Genomic DNA, 19,926 nt, shown 5'->3' with positions numbered 1-19,926 from the left:
GGGGGAACCCTCTCCTCTAAAGTTTTCCTACTTTGACTTCATTCCCAACTGCTCTCAGGAGCTTCTTATCCCAACAACAACAAAAAATAAAACAAACAGTGAATACCATTAGCAACCAAGAAAATGTACATTCCTAGGGAAGAGCTTTGCCTGGTCTGGGGGACTTCATGCCCCATAAAGGATGGATTTCTGAAGAGCCAAGAAAGACTTATTCGTGTAAAATGCAGAAAAAAGCTAACTACTATGATACTTGGGATTTTTCCATGTAAATACTCTCGTATAAACCCCCGATCAAACATTTGTAAATTTGGGCTTTCTTCCACGAGGGCTTGCCTATACTTAGGAAGGTCACCTCGGCTGCTAGGAGCTCTTAAACAGAATCTAAATGTTGGCCCTTACACATTGATCTTTGTATGCATATTCAGCTTTTTAAAGTGGCTCTAGTCCCTTGAAATGTCAGGTTAATAGAATCCAGGAATTCACGCCTAACCTCCACCAAGCCAAAAGACCACGGGCAGGATTTTGGCCTGGGTTCCAACAGTGAAATTCAGCAATAATGTTGACATTCTAGATTGCTACTTCTCCTCTCTGTTTTCTTAGCAATGAAATCCACAAACCTTCCATTTCTGAACCTTTGCCCAGTTTGGGAAGCTGAGCCATCAAACTGAACTTTATCTTGTGAGGGTTAACAGGTTTGAGTCCAAATATAGCAGTCCTATATACCTACCAAGATTTATTATCTATTTATGTCCACATTTGTGCTGACATAGTTTTAAGAGCCTCTGTTTTACCAGAAACCATGCAGACCCAGATATTGTGGTTTTGACAACGTTGATATTGAAAAGAAATATGTTATTTCTCCATTGTTGCTCTGGAATGAAGTGACCACATGTGAGTCTGTTTCTTGTAAATTTAGAGGTTGCTCAGTGTAAAGAGGAGGCCTCAGACAGCCCCTTCATTTACAAAAGAGGACACATGCTCAACGTCACACCTTGTCACTAGCAAAGGGCAACCAGAACCTCTGTCCAGAGTCCCTCATGCCCCGCCACATTGCCCACTCCACCTAGCACATAAAATGCAGAGAAAGGTATTTCCCAGAGGGTGTGTTGCACAGCTGTCACGCTCACAGTGCAACACTGTGGAGGCCCAGGGAGTTTGCCATCCAGCATGTGCACACCCTGTTCCTTATCCGAGCGCCCAGCCATCAATTTCACAGAGAACATCAGCGGTTCTACCCAGAAGCTCCGTTCAGCATCCTGCAGAGAGCCCTGCCTATGGGGAAACCCTAGTGTGGTGTATAAATCCCCAATATCCATTGGTACCCAACATCCATTCTGCCCTCCTTCTTAGTTGCCTACTTGAGTTGCAGAGGCCAGAAAGCTAAAAACTACATTTCCCAGACTCCCCTGCAACTAGGACGCCAGACTTAGTCTCAGCCAATCAGATGCAAGCATGTATGATTAGGAAGAGAGAAGTAGATGGAGCTAACACTTTGTTGACTCTCCCTTCTGGTAAGCTTGGGCTTGGAGCCATTTGGCTTCTCCGCAGCAGCGCTCAGAGCGCTAGCTTCACAGGTGTCAGGAAGCAGGGTATGAGGTATCCACTTTGCTGACGTGCATCATAGCAGACGCGGCCTGGTTCTGGGGCTGGTGGAAGCAGTGGTGGCCTCCTGCTTAGGGCAGCTTCTGGATTGCAGGAGCCAATGGCTTCCTTTTCATAGAAGGGCCCATATCATCTTGGCAGTCAGTTCTGCGCTGTCAATTTGGGGCTTGTTCTTGAATAGTCAACCTAGAGTCTGTTTCTTCAACCTTCTCAAAAATTCTATAAGCCATTTAATACTTTGGGGGAAAACAAGGCAAAGCACTAAAGATGTCCCCCATCCAAAGTGGGAAGCTGAACTTTAAGAAGTAAGCATAGGGAATTTCCTGGTGGTCCAGTGGTCAGGATGCCACGCTTTCCCTGCCGAGGGCCCAGGTTCAATCCCTGGTTGGGGAACTAAGATCCCACAAGCCACGCACAGCCGAAAAAAAAAAAAAAAAGTGAGCGTAAGCTGGTCTACTGACCCTTTCCAGACTTGCTAACATTCAAATGAGATGTCAGACTGACCAATACCTTGCCAATATCGACAGGTTCAGATATCAGCTACAGAGGCAGCAGCAGGGTGACAATAGGACCCTAAACTTGGAGACTCTGGGCCTAGATGTCACTCCCAGTTCTGTATCTTCCTACTTTGGTGACATTGACCTTCTGTCTCTTAAAATCTTTGCGCCTTCGTTTCTTTATTTGTAAAAGTTCACAGTCCTGCCTGGCCCACAGGTTGTTCTCAGATTAAATGAGGAGGCAGGACGTAGCACAGCTGTAGACAGAGCACGCCAGTCAGCAGGCTGCTTGTGGTTGAGGTGACGAAGCTCCCTTTAATATACATCAGCAAAAAGGGCAATACAGTGGCTGGTGGGCTTTGAGGCGGGTTCATGCAGCGAGCACGGGAAATGCAGAGATGAAGTGGGTATCTCTCTCTCCATCTCCCTTCTCTGCCAGAGTTTCCGCATCAGCACATTTTCCTGCTCCAGACTAGCTTAGAGCTTCAATCACACAGAGGAACTGGCTTTAATGCTCTCTCTGGCCCAGAGTAGCCAACTGCCTTGCTTTGCTGGGGACTGAAGGGTTTCCCAGGACATGGAACTTTTAGGGCTAACACTGGGAGAGTCCTGGGCAAACTGGGACAAGTTGGTCACCCTCCTCCATTCTCACATCCAAAGGTAAGGGACTGATGGGCCCAGCTTGGGTCAGGGTCTACCTAATACCCACTGACCGTGGCCAGCAGGGCAGGTCATACTAGAACATGTTAGTCCTTGCAAGAGCCATGTGAATTCAGGGGACAAGATGTCCCCAGATAATAAGGGAGGGGGAGACACCACACAGAGAATCCTATAAATGTCCAGAGTGGAGACTCAAAGAAAGATCCTGCATTCTTTCATGTATTTGACGTGCATTACCACGGCCTCATCCGTGTATCTCTATAAGACAACGCTAAGGAACTCAATGCAATCTTGACCCCAGAAAAATGCAATGGATTTGGGTTTCAAGGTCAGAGCAAAGGTAAAAAAATCACATAGAGTCAAAAACAGCTCCCTACCTCTCAGCCTTGTCGTCTCACTCAGCACAATGAGATGCTCCCTTCGGAGAGGTGAGCAGGAACTAGAGCCAGGGGAGGAACGGTAGATTCTCACCACCCATTGCAAAGTCACTTCAGGACACGGACTCACTGGATAAAAGTGGTGGACAGCCCTGCACAATCGAAATGGCTATCCCTCCTTTGCCCAGAAGTGGCAGGCAATGTGGTGGTTTCAGATGTTGGAAAGTTATGAAATACACTTAAGAGATTAAGGCTCTTTGACCCGAGAGGAGCAAACAGAAGAGTTAAATAGCACTCAGCCTTCAGAAATAAAAATCGTTTAGTTGGATGAAATGGAGCATTTATCCTCCACAAAATAAAGAAATTTTTTTTTTTTTTTGGTCTTCTCATGAAGAAGAATTTCCAATGGCGATTTTACATTATTCATCAGAACAAGTCACCACAGCCAATATCCTATACAGACAGAGACAGTGGAGAAAGCCCATCTTGCCTGGTTGAAGGCACATCATTCATTCCTATCCAAACAGTCCTTCAGGCAGCAGCACACACAGCAGATATTAAGGGCAACAAAAGAAGCTTAAATAGCGGAATGCAGATTTGAACAGAAAAGCGTCACCAACAATTTTAAGTCCTTTCCTTACTGCAGCTGGGAAATCAGGCAATTCCCCAAGCTATTTCAAACAGGGACGAGCTGCTGATTTTACAGAAACTTGTGAGGGCAATTTACACTTGGGACTGGCTTTTGCTCTTCATCCCGTTATATCTGAACAGGTGGGAAGGAGGTGACAGTGTGTTCCTACCCATCCCCAGCTCTGATCCGCTGGCCCCATTGGAAACCTGTTCTCCATTGAGACCGTTGCTCCCTACAGCCTCATCTCAAATAAGTTCTGGTCAGCTCCCAATGCAGCTTTCTTGGAGCCCTCCTTAACCCGCTATAGGTTTCCAGACCACCATCCTTAGGTAAATAGGTTTCTTTCACCCCTCTTGCCTGTTCCCACCATGAACAGCCCACGTGGTCATTCCATCGCTCTCCCACTCCAGCCCAACCCCACTGTTACCCTGGAAGAAGCTTCACAGGAGGGCATGGGAACAGCCCTCCTACACCTGCCTTCTCAAATCCTTGACCTCTTATGTCCATCAACTTTATTCTCCACTCCCATTCAGGTGGTCTTCTCTACAGAATGCTCCACCTCTGAAACCACAAAGTCAGACATTCCTCTCTGAGATCCTGGCTTCCTTTCCCTTTAGCTTGCTCTTTCAGTAATTCCCAATACCACATTTATTTGCCCATTTATTGACTCCTCCCCACCTTTCTTCATCCCTTTACGTCCCTCCATATTCAACTTGGGTTCAATGACTGATTCAAGCTTTCCCCTACCAAAACCCTAAATTCCCTGCCCATTCTTCCATCTCTGTCACCAGGTGAAACTTAAACACCAAATCCTCTCAAGGCTGACTTCTTCCCACATGCAACCAGAAGACTAAGCCTTGTTGGAGACAATGGGATGTCCAAACAGACGGCTGCCATCATGAAGTCATGCTCACCAGCACCGCCTGGGCCTTTCATTCTGCCTGGCCATCGAACTGTGTCTCCTTGATCCGTTCAGCCTTCCCTTCCCCACGACAATTATTTCAAACTTGCATTCTACTCAAATTTCTCACTTACTCTTCACCCTCCTTACTCTCAGCAGGTGACAGAGAAACAAGAAGCCTTAGTAAGAGGAGGGGGTCCTCAATGCCCACCTGCCTGTCCTTCCCGTCTTCCCCCTCCTAGCTAAGTGCTAGGTTCCAGCCTCTTCCCCACGCTGTCAGCTCAGCTTCTCACCCTGCACCTGCTCTGCATCCTCGACTTCTCTTCCGCTGATGACTCTTCTTGCAGCATTTAAGCTTCTCAAGTCTCTTATATCTTAAAACAAACAAGCCCTTCCCTCCTCCCCTTGTCCCTGCCAAGCCACCACCATACCTGCAGCCTCCATTCATGACCACACTTCTTAAAGGAGAACTCATGTTCCCCAGCCCTCATCTTCAGACCACCTGAATCATAATTATCCAGGAAGCTTTAAAAAATATACAGCAGAAGAAAAAGAAGCTAGAAACCAAAAACTACACAGTGTACGATTCCACTTATATGGAATTTCTGGACAAGGCAAAACTGTAAAGACAGAAAGCAGATCAGTGGTTCCCTGGGGCCATGGGTGAGTGGGGTTTGACTGGGAATGGGCACAAGGAAATGTTTGGGGGTGATGGAAATGTTCTAAACCTGGATTGTGGTGATGGTCGCAGAACTACATAAATTGACAAACGCTCATCCAACTGTATACTTAAAATGGTTGGCTTCTATGATGTCAATTATGCCTCAGTAAAGCTGTGTGTGTGTGTGTGTGTGTGTGTGTGTGAGTGTGTGTACAATTTTTTCACTTGGAAGGAAAAGGGAAAAGAAACCTCAAAAGCTCAGGTCTGGGAATTCCCTGGTGGTCTAGTGGTTAGGTCTCAGCGCTTTCACTGCCAAGGGCCCAGGTTCAATCCTTGGTCCGGAACTAAGATCCCACAAGCCAAAAAACAAAAAAAGCCCAGGTCTGGGAGCACCAGGCTGAAGCATAAGCAGGGAGTTCGTGTGACAGCAATTTGAGTCCTGCCTTTCATACTGGATAAAGATTCTCAAGTTGAGAGAAAGGGAGAGTCTGAAGGGAAGGTAACTTAGATAACAGTGGGTTTCTAAGAGGGAGCCCAAATCCCCCACCTGCACCCCAAGATCTAAGTGCGGCAGGAAGATGAGAAAATCCAAGAACGATTTTTGGAACCCTGGAGCGGAGTAACCTATGCCCCAGATCCTGATGGAGCCACCAAGAATGTAGCCAAACTCCAGCCAAAACATGACTACATTTGTCTTGGCCCTCAGAAAGCTCCTCTTACCCGAGTGTGGTGTGAGAGGAGCAGATGTTTCCAGAGTGCCCAGAAGTGCCACGGAGAACATCAGACCTGGGGGTGTCTCAGGGAGATGAATAAGGATGACCCAGCAGCAGCGAACACTGGTGACAACGGCCATTTCGCAGACTCTAGCATGAAAGTAGGGGCCTGGCCTCCACAACCTCATAACCTTGGTGCCTCATAAGTCCCTAGGCACCAACCCTAGGAAAAGAGGAAAGTTTTCTTGAATTGATGGAGATTCGATTTCTGCCACCCTGAGGTTCAAAATTGGCATTAAGTGGAGAATTTAGCTAAATAGAGGAATTCACCCTTCGTACACTTGAGTTGATGAACCACTATCCGGAGAACTGGGGCATCACCCACAGGCTAGGCAAAGGGTAACGAGCCTGAAAGGAAGCTGAATATTCCAGCTCTCCCACGTAAACCAAAGCTGGGAATTTTATTTTTCCTACAGTAACATAGAGAAATGACATAAGAGCCTTTGAAAGCAACAAAGAGAGTCAAGGCTTAGCACTGAGGGTTCTTTTTCCTACCAAGTCAAGCTTCATACTTACTGGGTGTCAAAGAATGTGGATGGCAGGGAGTGGAGAGCATTATCTGGGAGAGATAAGGCAGAGCCTGAGAAAGTGTAGATAGAATGGGAGCTGGGCACAGTGAGCAGGGAGCTGGCCTCTGAGGTCTGCCCTGGCCTCGGCCACAGTGGGAAGAGTCTCACCCCGAACTCAGGGACCCTGGCCAGGAGGGATCCCAGCCCTCCTTAACCCAGAGCCCATCCAAGAGCAGAGTGGCGTGCACGGGGTGAGCAAAAAGCACCAGTCACAAATGCAGCAGCCCGGCCTTCCCATGGCCAAGCTCAAATCAATCCTGAGTCCTAAGCAGGCTGAACCTCAGGTGCAGCAGGAAGAATTCGGGCTACTTAAGGCAGAGATCTGGGGCTCAGCACTGGTGGTCATGTGACTCTGGTCAGGTGACTTCTCCTCCCAGCCTCAGTTTCCTCTCTGGAAACAGCTGGGGTTGGTGGGGAGAGAGACCAGCAAGGACAGACATAGGTTATCAATGCAGTTCCTTAGATTTCAAGTTCTGATTCCATTTCAGACACGTCAACCCAGGCCTCGGCCGCTTCCACCCCACATCTGAAGAGGAGTTTGTCGTGTTCTCCCAGACACACCTCTCCTCCCGTGTCTGAGATTCATGTCAGCGCTCAGAGCTGCGTGCTCCCAGGAAGCTGCTCCCTTGTCCACTCCCCTCAGCCACCCAGGCGTTGGGGAGGCCATTTTCTTTTCTTCTTACCCTTCGTTGTCAAACAGTTATGCTGGCAGGGCAAACACTAAAAATATTATCTTTTCACAGAGAATGCATTGATCAAAAGGTCTATTTCTCTCTTCTAAGAAATAAACCAGGGGTGAGACTCAAGCACCAAAATGGACTTTTAACCAAAATCATACAAAATCGACTTGTACGGTTCCAGCATATGAAAACAATCCCCCCAGCAAGGAATTTCCTTTTTCTCTTATAAGAAAGCATCAAGGCAACACAAATATATACCCCGGGCCTTGGCAATTCATTAGCACTACCTGCAGAACCTGAAGCTCTGGATCTGTCTCCCTGTGATCTGAAAACTCAATGAGGAATCAACAGCTGAGCTACAAGCCTTCCTCGGTGAGTGGAGAAGCATTAGTGGGGCTTATCACCTGGGAGCCGGAGCCTTGAACGCAATCCTGATGCAAACCACAAATCCCAGCGTTAGAGGATACACTTCTGGGCGCTTCCTTTACTACCTTTTCTGGGTCCTTTTCCCTTTTCAAAACTAGTTTTTGTTTTGTTTTGTTTTGTTTTAAGAAACATGCACTGTTCCACTTGGAATTTTTGCCCCAACTGTGGTTTGGACATTTTTTTCTAACTTTCAAACAGCAACCATAACAAAAAGTCATACCAGCACAAGGCTCCTCTTTTGGCAAAACAATGTAATAATTCCAATGGACTCAGTCCGCGGAAGTTGCTATTCTGAAATGGTCTAACACCCACTTTATTAACATTAGGGCTAATTTCTTTTGAAGGGAGTTTAAAGCGACCAGGACTTCGATTCTGGGGTTAATTGGTCTGTTTGCCACTGTTTGTCAGAACTGTCTTTAAAGAACATCTTCAAAGACTGCTCTGATACTGGCCCCCGCCTTGTCTGAAATGCCTCAAATGTCTTTATCAATGCCAAAAATGCAGTGAGTGAAAGGGCTTTTTACTTAATTATTTCTGAAAACCAAACAGGGAATTCCATGTAGACAGATAATGAGAACTGACACGGTGAAATTAAAATGTGTGTTCAGGCAAAGAAAGCCAGGAAAGCTGAACTTCTAACTAGAGCCAGCACGTAGGGAGTCTGTCCTGCCGGCCCAGAACACCAGACAGAGCCCTGGGTGCTTCATTTTGTCTCTTGGAACAGTTTGCACAGGTTGCTCAGCAACCCGCAGGCCAACAGTATTTGGTTTTAAAATGCCAACATCTGTACAGCATTCAAAGTACAATTTTTAATTCACACACATATGTCTGGAGACAGGGAAGAAGGTGTATCTTTAAAAAATACAACAAAATGTATTTCTTTATACAATTCTCCACTCTCCCACCCCCTCCCCTCTAGCACTTCCTGGTTTATGTTGCTGCTTTCCACAACTCCTATACTCTGCATTCCTATTTCCAGTATCTTTTTTGGGTAGAAATGAGTAGAAAGGGAGGATAAAGTGGGACAGCTCTTCAGGTACCCAGAAGAGAAGTAGAAAAAGATGCACTTTATTTTAAACATAATCACGAACACTTCTTAATAGAAGAGAAAAATAGTTTGGTCTCCATTTTGCTGAAAATTATGGTTACCGTGGATCCAAGTTTCCTCCCAAGTCAGATAAGAATCAGAATCTGTCTCTTGACAACTGCCCATAATGAGGCATTTGGTCTATGTGAAGCCACTATTGACTACACCTGGAGAACTCAACACTACTTCCTTGCCCCCAAAATCACTGAACTACAACCCCAAAAGGAAAGCGGAGAAACCAACCAGCAGAGAAACTCAGACACCCAACACCTAATAAGGAGTTAACTTGGTGATCTCGAAACATCCATCACATTTTGAGGATCCTAGCCTCGATTACATCAAGTCCCATACATGCCTGGGCTCTGTTTTTGGCCTTGTCATACAGTTGCAATTTCCCGTCCTTGCCACTGTCTAAATTCCCAGGTATCAATATATTTGCATGTTGTTTGGGTAACAGTGCAACAGAAACCCCCTCAGGGAAATCAGATTTGGAGAGAATAAGGGCAACTCCAGAACAACACCTTTCTTTTAAAAAATCCAAATAGCATTGCAAACTGATGCCATCATTTAACTGGCCTCTGCTTGAGTGAATACATTAGCCTTCGCTCCTTCCAGTATAGAGAGGTCAGATTACCTGCTGGAAAGCAAAGGAAGCCCTAAATCATTTGATGCAAGAAAAAATAGCCAAGAGAATCTGAGCACAGAGGGGAACTTCAGATCTCGGTTTAAAGTAGGGTCCCCTTAACCGGACAACTTCTGACTTTACAACCAGGAGATCCTCTGGCAAAAAAAAAGTGCTGGGCGCTTTGATAAAACAAAAACACACAAACACATTCCACTCACCTTTCAGCATAACCCCCCAACCTTGAGCCAGCCAGTTGTTAGATTTTGGCCATTGGTTTTTGCTGAGCGCATGAGATCTGATTACTGTTATCTCTGCTTGCATAACTACAAATGTTATCATTACTGCTCAACTGATATGGCTCTGTTTTACAAACACAAAGGAAGACTGTATGTACACTTGCCCTCTCACCAGAAGGGCTGGTTTAAAAGAAAAAAAAAAGAAAGAGAAGAAAAGGGAAAGAGTGGGGCTGGGAACCAAGAAGGGTAGGCCTGCTGAATGAGCCTTTCAGAAAGAATTATGTGATAGGTTTTGTGTGTGTGTGCTTTTTTAAAACGCTGCTGCCAAAGCTCAGAATTGAAAAGTATTCAATGGACATCATGTCAGAAACACAATGATTTATTTTGCTGGTTCATTTTCAAACATGAGCTTTCTCCTTATTCCCTGAAATGGGTTTTGGGCCCTTTGGGCCCGAATCTTCAAAATGTGAGGAACAGAAGTTATGCAGAGAGCAGGGTCTGATTCAAGATAAACAAGGATTTGATTATAAATATGACAGTGGCATATCCCTGGCCTCCAAAGAGCCTCATCTGTTTGCCCAGATTGCAGACATTTTCTCCATCCAAAACTGCACCGAGGGTAGGATCGAGGTCCCCTCTGGCCAGCCCCCCCCAGCACAGAAGGCGTAGTCTATAAGCCCGCCCCGCTCCCCCATCACCTGCGGTGTCCAAGGGAAACCTAGTCACCAAGCTCCTGTACACCAGGGCTTGTACACACATAGCAGGTTCAGGTCTCAGTTCCCGAGTACAGGAGTCAGGAGTATAAGAAATGAGACTGCATTATTTTCCTAGTGCCATCCCACAGAGCTGAAGCTTTGTCACCATTAATTCCCACTCTTCCTTTGGGATTGCACGGAATTTCCTGGAGGCACACTCAGGCCTGGGTATGGAAGGACGGCCAAGGAGAAGGGAGGACCTAGTCCTCAAGGGGCCATCTCTCCAGGACCACAGCTCCTAGCAGGACTGCTCTGGCTGGGATCAGAGAGACTAAGGCAAACGCAGCTTTGCTTCAGGCCCTCTAGAACAGAGGTCCCCAACCCCGGGGCTGCGGGCCGGTACTGGGCCGCACAGCAGGAGGTGAGCGGCGGGTGATCCAGTGAACCTTCATCTGCCGCTCCCCATCGCTCCCCATCGCTCCCCATCGCTCCCCATCGCTCCCCATCGCTCGCATTACCGCCTGAACCATCCCCCCCACCCCCATCCATGGAAAAAGTGTCTTCCACGAAACTGGTCCCTGGTGCCAAAAAGGTTGGGGACCGCTGCTGTAGAACCTTGTGCCTGATATTTTTCAACCATGTATTTTTTAAATTGGGATCTAATTCACATACCATAAAATCACCCTCTTAAAGGGTACAATTCAGTGGTTTTTCAGTATATTTGCAGAGTTCTGTTGTAGGGAAAAAGTGGGGCACAAGAGGATGGTCACGTCCCAGGTCTCATGTGAATCCCTGGGATGGCCGCCAAGTGTGGGTTCTTGGCTTTGCACAGGATAGCAAGAGCGAGCCGAAGTAAAGTGAAAGAAGGTTTATTCAGGGAGATACAGACTCCATAGACAGAGTGTGGGCCATCTCAGAAGGCAAGAGGCCCCGAGATATGGCGTGGTTAGTTTTTATAGGCTGGGTAATTTCATAGGCTAATGAGTGGGAGGATTATTCCAACTATTTTGGGGAAGGGGCGGAGATTTCCAGGAATTGGGTCACCACCCACTTTTTGGCCTTTTATGGTCAGCCTCAGAATTGTCATGGTGCCTGTGGGTGTGTCATTTAGCATATACTAATGTATTACAGTGAGCATGTAATGAGGCTCAAGGTCTAGTGGAAGTCGACTTGTCCACCATCTTGGACCTAGTTGGTTCTAACCAGTTTATGTCGTGTCCTCAACAGCTATGTCATTCTTTCAAAGGTTGTGGCCTGCCCACTTCCTGTCTCAGTTCTGCAACCATCACTACTATCCAATTCCAGAATATTTCATCACCTCCAAAAGAAACCCCAGCTATACCTAATATCAAATTCTGTTTTCTAAAGAGGGTCTCGAATTGTTTAAGCCTCAAGCCCCATAAAAATTAAATCCATTCCTGTATTAAGAGACCTTTTGCAAAGCAATCTTGGGCCAGCCGTCCGCAGGGCAGCCATTTCCAGAACCAGATCCACTGGGTGAGGGGAGGCAAAGATCCCCTGGAACTCAGATCCCTCACCTGCCTGGGGTTTCTGGTTTTGCTACTCCTTCCCCCAGGGCACTGGGAGGCTGGAGTCTCTTCTGAAGGACCCATCAGAAACTAATCTCCCTTCCTTTCCTGGGGTCTCTCCCCAGTCCTGAGAACTACAGGCTTTCGTCTTGTAGAAAAGCTCAAAAGGCAAGAATTTACCTCTTTTATTCTCTGAATTGCGTCTCCCTTCTCGGAGGCTGGGAAGAGAAAGCAGTAGCTGCCTTATCAAAGGTCACAAAATCACAGAAAGTAATGGTTACCAAAACCCCACCAGGGTTAATTCATCCAATTACTGCCCTGATACCCAGGAAACAACATAGCTCCAGGCTTTCAGAAACTTAAAGGTCACTGCCCAGGCACTTCTCAGACAGAGGAGTGCCAAGAGTGATGTCAAGTGACATTGCAGCAGGGACCCTCCTGGAGAATGATGCTACCTCCCCAAGTAAAAAGCTAGCTTTATTATCCATATTAAAAAAGAAAAAAAAAATCTAAGAGTCCCTGTCTCCTTGCTACCACAAGCTGATGAGAGGGTAGGGCGCCAGGAACTATGCCTGTGTGAACCAAGCCCTAATTAGGGAGTCAGGGCCCTGGGTCCTGGTCTACCAGGGAATCATTCATTTGGGGTTATTGACTCACTTTCTCACTCTGAACCTCAGTTTACCACCTACAAATCACCAAGCTTTGGTTCTAACCCTTTGTGAGGTCTTGTTTCCCTTCAGAGCTACGTTTTGTATTTTTATTTGATTTCATCTCATTAAAAAGATTGATAAATGGTGGTGGCATAAAAAAACCCAGAACAACCTCCTAGGGTGGCCTCAGCCAGACACTTGAGGGTCACCACTTGCTCCCCTGGAAGAAGACTGGACAAATAATGGAGCCAGTCCAGGTGGAGGGGCCCAAGGTCAGCGCCCTCTGTGTTGGAAAGGGCAGACCTGAGGTTGGAGCCATTACAAAGTGCCCAGATGATAGTGATGACAGGGACAATGATGATGGCAGCAGCTCTCCTGTATTTACTACTTGTGAGGCCCTGTGCTGAACAGTTTCCATACAGGGCTTTGTTTCTTTCTCATCACCATTCTATGGTGGTGTTATTATCCCTGTTTCGCTGATAAGGAAAAAACACAATAGAGAGGTTACAAATTTGAGCAAGGTCATACATCCAGGCATTGAGAGAGCAGCATTTTTAACCTGTCTTGCTCTTAACCACTACTCGATGCTTCCTCAAGAAGGCAAAGCCAAGAATGGGCCATCCTCTGGTCCCAGTGCATAGGGATGCCCTTCCTAGCCTGGACCAAACACTGAAGGGGGTTGGGGCCTCTCTCAGGTCAGGACTGAACTTTTACTGCTTTATTTGCAGTAGGGAACTGAGGATATCTGACCTCAAAAGCAACTACCTAAATTATGTAGAGAAAAAAAAAAAGAAGAATCCCTACCTCACACCACATAACCAAATAAATTGTAGCTGTACCAAAGATTAAGTAATATATTGAAATCATAAAAATACAATTAAAAAAACATAAAACAATATTATAATATTGGAATGGAAAAAGCTTTTATAAGTAGCCACTTAACCAAACTATCTTAAAGAAAGAATACAGCATTTTTTCTAGAGAAGAAAAACATCATTAATAAAGCTGAAAGGTAGATGACAAGTTTATTACAGACAGAGGCCTCATTTGTTTTATGACTGTCTCCTACAAAACAAAACAAACACCAATAATCCAATGGAAAGTATAAGCAAAAGTTAAGAAAAGTTCGTAACAAAGACATTACAAAAGGCTCTTAAATACATTAAAAGTGTACAACCTTGCTCATAATAAGAACATTCCAAATTAAAACTACCCATCTGGTTGGCAAAGATCTACAAGGATGGGCAAGAATGTGGGGAAACACATCCTCACTCAGTGCTGGAAGACAAGCACATCCACTCAGCCCCCAGGGAGAGCAATTAGCCAATCAATCTTTGATCCTACAATTCCACTTTTAGGAACATAGCCTACAAATATTCCAGATGTGTAGGAAGTGATTATATACAAGAATATTTATTGTATTATTGTTTTTAGTAGTAAAAGACTGGAAGTAACCCAAATATCTGAGTAGAAAACTGGTTAAATAAACTATGGAACAGAATGCTATGCAGATATTTAAAAGGATGCAAAAGAATGAAATTGGATTCTTACCTCACACTGTATACAAAAATTATCTCCACATGGATCAAATAACTAAATGTAAGAGCTAAAACAATTAATCTTAAAAGAAAACATCAGGGTAAAATTTCATGATCTTGGATTTGGGAATGGATTCTTAGATATGACACCAAAAACACAAATAACAAAAGAAAAAGATAGGTAAATTGGACTTCACCAACATAAAAAACTTTTGTGTATCAAAAGATATTATCAAGAAAGTGAAAAGACAGCCCACAGAATGGGAGAAAATACTTGCAAATCATATATCTGATAAGCGTTCAGTATGAAGAACATACATATAAAGAACTCTTCTAACTCAACAACAACAAAACAACAATCCAATTAAAAAATGGGCAAGAATCTGAATAGACATTTCTCCAAAGAAGAGACACAGATGGCAAATAAGCACAGGAAAAGATGCTCAGCATCCTTAATCATTAAAGAAGTAAAAATTAAAACCACAATAAGAATCCACTTCATACACACTAGGATATTATAATAATAAGTAAAAATGGAAAATAACAAGTATTTAGCAAGGATGTAGAAAGTTTGGAACCCTCACACATTGCTAGTGGGACTGTGAAATGGTACAGCTGGACTGGAAAACAGTTTGATGGTTTGTCAAAAAGTAAAGCATAGGATTACCAGATGATCCAGCAATTCCACTCCTAGGCACACACCTGGGAGAGTTGAAAACAGGTGTTCAAGTAAAGTTTTGCACGTGAATGTTCATAGCAGCATGTTATTCATAATAGCCAAGAAGTGAAAACAACCCAAATGTTCATCAATGGATGAACAGAGAAAAAAACTGTGGTATACCCATACAATGGAATATAACTTGGCATTAAAAAGAAATTAAATATTGATACATGCCACAACATGGATGGACCTTAAAAACATCATGTAAGTGAAAGAAGCCAGACACAAAGGGCCACATATTATATGATTTTCCATGTATATGAAATGTCCAGAAAAGGCAAATCCATAAAGAGAGAAAGAAGATCAATGGCTGTTAGAGGCTGGACAGATGGGGATGGGGAATCAGTGCTTAATGGGTATGGAGTTTCTTTTTGAGGTGATGAAAATATTCTAGAATTAGATAGTGGTGATGATCGCAAAACGTTGTGAATATACTGGAATCCACTGAACTGTACACTTCAAAATGGTTAAAATGGTGAATTTTATGTTATATAAATTTTAACTCAATAAAAAAAGGATAAGTCCTTTATGTATCAATAGAAATAATCTCCAAGATGTATTTTTAAATTTAAAAAAGGAAGTTTACCACTGGAGAACAGTGAATGTACATGCTATCATTTGCTTTCTTCTCAATGCATTAATTGACCAAGTTTTAATATAACTTACCTCCCTGGGAGCAGAAGCAGAGGAAGAGACCCACACCTGGGCTATCTCCAGGCTCAGGGCAGGAACACACCCTCCTCCAAGGAGGATGTAGCTGCCGATTGAGCCCTTGCCAAGGCTGATCAGACTTGTTTACCCAGAGTGCAAAATCAGTCAGGCTGCCCCCACTCACCCACACTCATGCTGGGTCCAGAGCAGGCAGCCACTGTCTGGGGCTCACTTCCTTTGACACAGCCCCAGAGATCCCATCATAACCAGCCAAGGAGGGGAACCTGGCAAGGTGACCAGTATGGAGCCCTGTTGTGTACATTTACTCCACAGTCAAAGCCAACCCCTCAGACAGCCAGTCTGATCCTCCTCAGTTGCTTCAGCTCAGAAGAATTGCCAAGTTCAGCTTTGTTATGAATTGCATGTTTATGTCCCCCACAAATTCATACTCTGAAACCCTAACCCCCAGTGGGATGGTATTAGGAGGTAGGACCTTTGGTGGGTGATTAGATTTAGGTGGGTTCTTGAGGGTGGGGCCCATAATGGGATTAGTGTCCTTATGAGAAGAGAAAGAAATTAAGGGTGTCTCTCGTGCCATGTGAGGACACAGCGAGAAGACAGCTCTCTGCAAACCAGGAAGCAGGCCCTCAGCAAACACAGAATCTGCCAGCACCTTGATCTTGGACTTCCCAGCTTCCAGAAGAATAGAAACAAACTTCTGTTGTTTAAGCCACCCAGTCTATGGTATCTTGTTATAGCAGCCAGAATGGATGAGGACAGACTCTAAGAGTGGCTCAGAGAGAGAACAAAAGATGCCACGTTCCACATGGCCTGCACAGGTGTGGAGACAGCATGAACTGGGAGCCCCAGCCCTGCCCTCGGTTCCTGGGGGCCCCTCTGGTGCGAGCGTCTTACCATGCCAGGTGCCATTTTAGTGTTAAAAGATTTTTTGTATAGCATGGCTCAAAAGTGCTAGCCAACTACGGGTGATCAATTGGGGAAAAAAACTGTGATCAGTTCCAACACTGGAAGAAAAACTGGCTAAAAAGAACTTTTTGAAAGATAGCACAGTACTGTATTTTATGGGCACTTTCAGGTATCTTCAAGGATAATTTTGCTCACATGAGATTCTCACTTCACGTGATGGCTATAGAGCCTAACCCCTGAGTTGGATATGACTTCACTCTAATAACAGAGCACAACCGATTTCTGCTTGTAGAAAATAAGAACCGAGAAACAGACACAGTTGTATAAATGCTACCCAAAGTTTCCCCCAACATCTCCCACCATCCCCTCCTACAAGGAAGTACTGGTCACATTCATTATGCAGGTAGCACAGGGAGGAGACTGCATGTGTTCAAAACTTACCGTGTTCCTGGTGATCTACACAGAAATCTCACTGAAATGACATTATCAATAGAAGGTAAGAAATCTTGTCCTCATTTCATTGGTGGGGAAACTGAGGCTCAAAAAGGCTAAATAATGAACTGAAGGCAAGTGGCAGAGATGATGTAGGCCCCCAATCTGGGAGATCCAAAGCTCACATTCTAGCTGCTTCACCACTTTGCCTTCTTACTCTGGTCAAATCACACTGATTATCTCAGCTCATCTGCTTTTATCTCCCTATGCTAATTTACTTCTTCAATTTACATGCAATTTAGTCCCTTCTAATCAGGCAACTTCCTTGTCTGCAAATGCTCATGGGGAGATTTAAGACTACACTTACCCAGAAATGTGTTAACCTAAACCTACAGCCCAGGCGCACATACCCAAGCTGACTTGCCGGGTCCCTGAAACTAAGCAATTGCATGGTGGATGGCTTTCTCCAGTAGCTTCCCAGCCTTTCCACTAATATTTACAGTCTCTTTTGAACCCCATACTATTCCGAATACTGCTCGCTTCCAAGACTACCTGTGGCTATTATTATTTTCCTGTCATTGATTTCGTGTTGGGATTTCTAACTAACTCCCCAATACAGATCCCACACTTTCATTCCTTTTTCTGTCCTTGGAATCTGAAATATCTCCCAATTTACTACCATCTGCTACCTTAATTAATAGGCTGTTTACCGCCCCTGTTAAGACCTTGCAGTGATTCTCTTGGACTCCATCCCTAACTTGGTGCACATTGCAGGCTCTCATTAGTCTTGGTTCATAATTCAGCTTTCAATCTCTTTGACAGCTCTCATCTCTAAGCCAATTTGAATTACGTTTTTCTTGTAAGATTTCATAAGACACAAATATGCTTTTTTGGAACCTGGAACAAATTACGTCTACTACATTCCCTCTGTCCACTCCTTTTATAATTCGAAGGGCACCCCCAAATAAATAAATAAATAATAACATCAATCTGACTTGTTTGATAGAAATTCACGGGTTCTCTCTCTGCATTGGAGCCTCGGGTTTGCATGACTATCTCTAAGGAGTCCTCTCTTCCACATAACATGACGTGGTACATTCCTCCAGCTTCCCTTCACCCCAGCACCCTCGTTAGCCAATTTGAATTGCACAGAGTGCAATGGTACCCAAATGCATAACCAAAGATGTAAATGAATAAAGGGAATGGCTTTATAGCCTGAACTGCCAACATCACTTATAGTCAGAGGTGACTGGTTTGTCATTCAAACTAGAAAACAACCCATCATTAGAATTTCTGTTGTTGTTACGTGGAATGGTCATTGTTACAAATGTCCCTTAAAATACAATCGTCCTCTGTTCATAGGTACAGTATACAGAAGTGAAAGGGGGAAAAGGGAAGATTTGCATTTATTAAACTCCTACTTTGTATCAAGTCCTGAGTTAGGGGTTGGCTTCATAGGCTTGATTTCAGTGATGAGTTTTAAATCTGGCTTCATCAACCTCATCTGAAGATTTTGGTCAAGATGCAGACATCCTGACCTCACTCCGAGGTATTCTAAGTCAGTAGTTTTGGGGTGGGGCTCAGGAATCTGTGTTTTTCAAAAGTGCTACCAGGCACCCTTGTGGTTACTAAGTGATTTTGGGAAGCATCAAATTCTCAAAGCAACCCAGTAATGTCCATTTCAGACTTTTTTGTCCATCATTGGTTGGATGAGGGGGAAAAAAAGGCTCAGAGAGATTAAATAATTTGCTCCGTGTCACAGACTAGGAAATCATAAACCCAGCATTAAAGATGAGTCTGTGGGGGGCTTCCCTGGTGGCGCAGTAGCTGAGAGTCTGCCTGCCAATGCAGGCGACACGGGTTCGAGCCCTGGTCTGGGAAGATCCCACATGCCGCGGAGCAACTAGGCCCGTGAGCCACAACTACTGAGCCTGCACGTCTGGAGCCTGTGCTCCGCAACAAGAGAGACCACGATAATGAGAGGCCCGTGCACCACGATGAAGAGTGGCCCCCGCTCGCCGCAACTAGAGAAAGCCCTCGCATAGAAACGAAGACCCAACACAGCCAAAAAAACTAAAATAAATAAATAAATAAGTCAGGAGCTCTTTAAAAAAAAAAAAAGATGAGTCTGTGGGATTCTGGAGCCCATCCTTTCTCCATGAGCCCACAGAGCCTCCATTTTGATGGGAAATAGTTTTTTGTTGTTGTAATTGAAGATACTGCAGCATCATTTTAATGAAAATAAATACTTTTTCAGCACTGCCAAAAGATATTTAATGTACGCTAATGTTCATAGCTGCATTATTCCCAATAGCCAAAATGTGGAAACAACCCAATGTCCATCAGCAGATGAATGGAATATATATATAAATATATCTATATTTATATATATGTATAATTCAGCCATTAAAAGGAATAAAGTTCTGACACATGCTACAACATGGGTGAACCAGCCTTGAAAACATTATGCTAAGTGAAAGAGTCAGACACAAAAGTACAAATATTACATGATTCCACCTCTATGAGGTATCTAGAATAGGCAAATTCATAGAGACAGAAAGTAGACTAGAGGTTACCAGGGGCTGGGGCAGGGGGAGGGGGGAGGTTATTATTTAATGGGTGCAGAGTTTCTGTTTAGGATGGTAAAAGGGATTGTGGTGATAATTACACAACATTGTGAATGTACCTAATGCTATTGAACTGTACCCTTAAAATGGTAAATTTTAGGTTATGTGTATTTTATCACAATTTAAAAAGCATGCAAAAGATATCTGGAAGAATGAGAGCCTCCTGGAACATACCCTAAGAGTGAGATTGTGAAGTAAGCCCCCAAGACTTTCTTCTATTTTCCCCTGAAGTTGAATGAAAAACCGATTTCTGGTTAATCAAAGGTTCCAGTTGGTCATGGCAACACTGCATTTTACTCTTTGCTCATTTTTTCCTCAGAGAAAGAATGGTGGGGGGGAGCATTTTGGCATGCAGGGGATGAAGTCATCCTGTGTGGTAGGGCAAGTGTATCTCCTGGTGCAACTCTGCAACTCCTCTGAGGGACAATCAG

Source organism: Balaenoptera physalus (assembly GCF_965194825.1).
Source record: "Balaenoptera physalus genome assembly, chromosome: 14".
Classification (NCBI taxonomy): domain Eukaryota; kingdom Metazoa; phylum Chordata; class Mammalia; order Artiodactyla; family Balaenopteridae; genus Balaenoptera; species Balaenoptera physalus.
The sequence above is the reverse complement of the archived record's forward strand: the minus strand, read 5'-3'. Positions refer to the sequence as shown.